Consider the following 2,734-nt stretch of genomic DNA (forward strand, 5'->3'; position numbering starts at 1 on the left):
ATTAATGTTGGAATTGTCCTAGTCAAGTTTTGAATATACTTATTCTAGATTCCATCTGTTTATTTAAATTTGAATATATTTTTAATATTTGAAAAATTTTAAATAAAAATATTAATATTGAAAAATGAATTTAGGAAAAATAAAAAGAAGCTCTATATATTAAAATATGAGCTAAGTTGAGTTCTGATTCGACCAGATCTATTTTAAAGTTTATACCATGTACCTTGTATTTTATTATAAATATAATTTAATCTATATTATACGGACCTTAACTATTCTCTATTGTAAAGTAATTGTTGAAAATAATACGTTAAGTGGTTTATATTGAAAAATGATTAATTTCATCTCATTTTACCTCAAAACAAAATAACACTAAATAAGAATGTGATACGTTCTTACTGTAGTAGGCCAAATTTGCCCGACCCATATAAAAACAAAAAAACAAACCAAAAATAAAAATAAATAAAATTATAACAGTCCATTATCTGTCTAATTACAACCCAAAATCAAATATCCTAAAACCCATTAACGGATAAACCCAGACCCAAATTACATCAGCCCAAAAGGCCCGAAACATTTCAAGAGCAGAAATCCTAGGGCTCTCTCTGTGCGCCGCAACCATTCAGCCTCCACTGCCCTGGCACGCTCCAGTACACCACCAGCCACGCCAGCACACCCGTACTTGCAAAACAAAAAAAAAAGCAACAGCAGTAGAGACAAACAAAAAGGACGACAACAGAACAGCAAATGGAGAAGAATAAAAATGGATTTTTATTTTTTTATTATTTTTTTCTTTTTCGGATACAAAGCCCACTATTTTCAATTGTAAAGGGGGCTTCTTTCTTTTTATGAATACAGACACAAAAACAAAAAATCAATACAGAAAAGCTTGAACAAAAAGTCTCCACAAGGTGATTTGATTCTCATTTTTCTTTCGATTTCGTTTCTGTTTTCTTTGATTTATCTATCACATGAAAAACGAATAAAAGGGAGGGGATGAATGCTCACTGGGCACAATATACGTTTCTGCATACATACATAAACAAAAAAAAAATCCAGTATAAAGGTGATCTCTAGTTTTTTTCCCTCTTTCTTTTCTGATCTATTTTTGGTTTGCTAGATTTCTTTTAATTTATGGATCGACACCAAGGAAAACCCAATGATCTCTGAAATGAAGAGATTTGGGTGAGGGTCGAATGTTCTTCTCAACTTTTTTCTTCTTTGTTTTTTGTTTTATTTTCAAAGAAGCAAAGCACAATTTAAAGTTTTTTTTTAAAAAAAAAGGGAAATGAGATGGATTGGTTTACCAGATCTCCATGATTGCAATCTTCACAGGCAAAGGTTGGGTTGTTGACCGCACGTCGTCGGCCATTAGTCCAATATTGGCTCGTCGTCTGCTAGCCAAATGAAACCCTATCATTTGGGGGTTAATGGCTGCTACTACTTCTAAAAAAATGGTTGAAATTAGGTTATGTTTGAAGGAAAGGGGGTTTTAAATCCTTCACAAAGCCAAGCGGCACTGTTTATAGCAGTAAAGGTCTGCGCATTGGCCCAAAAAAGTGAAATGGATTTGCACCATTTTGTTAAATGGCAGATTTGCACGTTAGATCCCCCTCTTGCTCGAGTCTTCAATTTGTGCCCAATTGGCTTACCTTGTATTTTAAAATTTGGCTTGCTAATTTGTGCATCATTTCATTTTGATCCGCGGTTCATTAATGCATTGTGGATGCGAGATATTTACAAATTCAGTCCTCCTACATTTATGTGCATTGAGCATTAATTCATTTTGTAATTGCTTTATTTGCAAATTATCTTCCTTATTTTTACTGTAAGTTTAATTTGGCCTTGTAATTCTACGATTGGTTAATTTTTAAATACATTTAATATGTGTAATACCTTACCATGAATTATTATTTCTTGGTATTTAGTATATTATTTAAATTATTATTAAACATATATTTTGTATTTATATTTAATTTGCATCCATTAGTAAAGTTTTAATATTCTTATACATATAGATTTTAATAAGTTTGTAATTAATTGTGTTTTTTTTTTAAAAAATTATTATGTATATAATTTATGATAAAATTAGGTTAATCCTATAATTCATATTTTAATTAGATGATATTTTGACATATAATTACTTCTTACATTTTTCACATGTATAGGGCACATATTAAATTATTTTTGCTATGGTACATGTTATTATTTTCATATAACTTTATGTAAATATTTTTCTATGTATATATATTCTCTTTCAAAATTATTTATGTGAATAATATTTTTAAATCATTTATTGTATCTTATATTATCCTTATGTTTTATATATATATATATTTTTATTTATACAACGTATATGTTTACTTCTTTTTTTATACAATATTAATTTCATTCTTTTTATCAATAATTATACCCAATGTTTATCTGTATATAAAGATTTCATAAATTTACTTTATATATTATCTTATATCATATTTCAAGTCAAACTAATATGTTTTAAGCTATTTTTATAATCAATCATTTAAAAATTCTTTAAAACGAAGGCGATGTGCGATATTTGGCAATTCGCGGAATCGTGCCCTAACGTGTTGGGTTATAATTTCTCGTTTGCTTAAAATAATCAAATATCCCTTCAAAATTTCACGCATACCTTCTAAAAATCATTTAAAACGAAGGCAATATTCGGCGTTTGACAATTCGGGAATCATGCCCTATCGTGCTGGGTTGTGATTTC

At 29.0% G+C, this 2,734-nt stretch overlaps 1 long non-coding RNA gene across 1 annotated transcript; it reads right to left on the reverse strand.

Annotated features, from left to right (window-relative positions):
- Window positions 1–430: 430 nt before the first annotated feature.
- LOC121232148 (uncharacterized) lies at window positions 431–1,503 on the reverse strand. Its single transcript, XR_005930367.1, has 2 exons — window positions 1,308–1,503; window positions 431–681 (listed from the first exon to the last, which is right to left on the reverse strand). It is a non-coding gene; the product is annotated as an uncharacterized lncRNA (long non-coding RNA).
- Window positions 1,504–2,734: the final 1,231 nt, after the last annotated feature.

This window comes from Gossypium hirsutum, chromosome A07 (assembly GCF_007990345.1).
Source record: "Gossypium hirsutum isolate 1008001.06 chromosome A07, Gossypium_hirsutum_v2.1, whole genome shotgun sequence".
In the NCBI taxonomy this organism is placed as follows: Eukaryota; Viridiplantae; Streptophyta; class Magnoliopsida; order Malvales; family Malvaceae; genus Gossypium; species Gossypium hirsutum.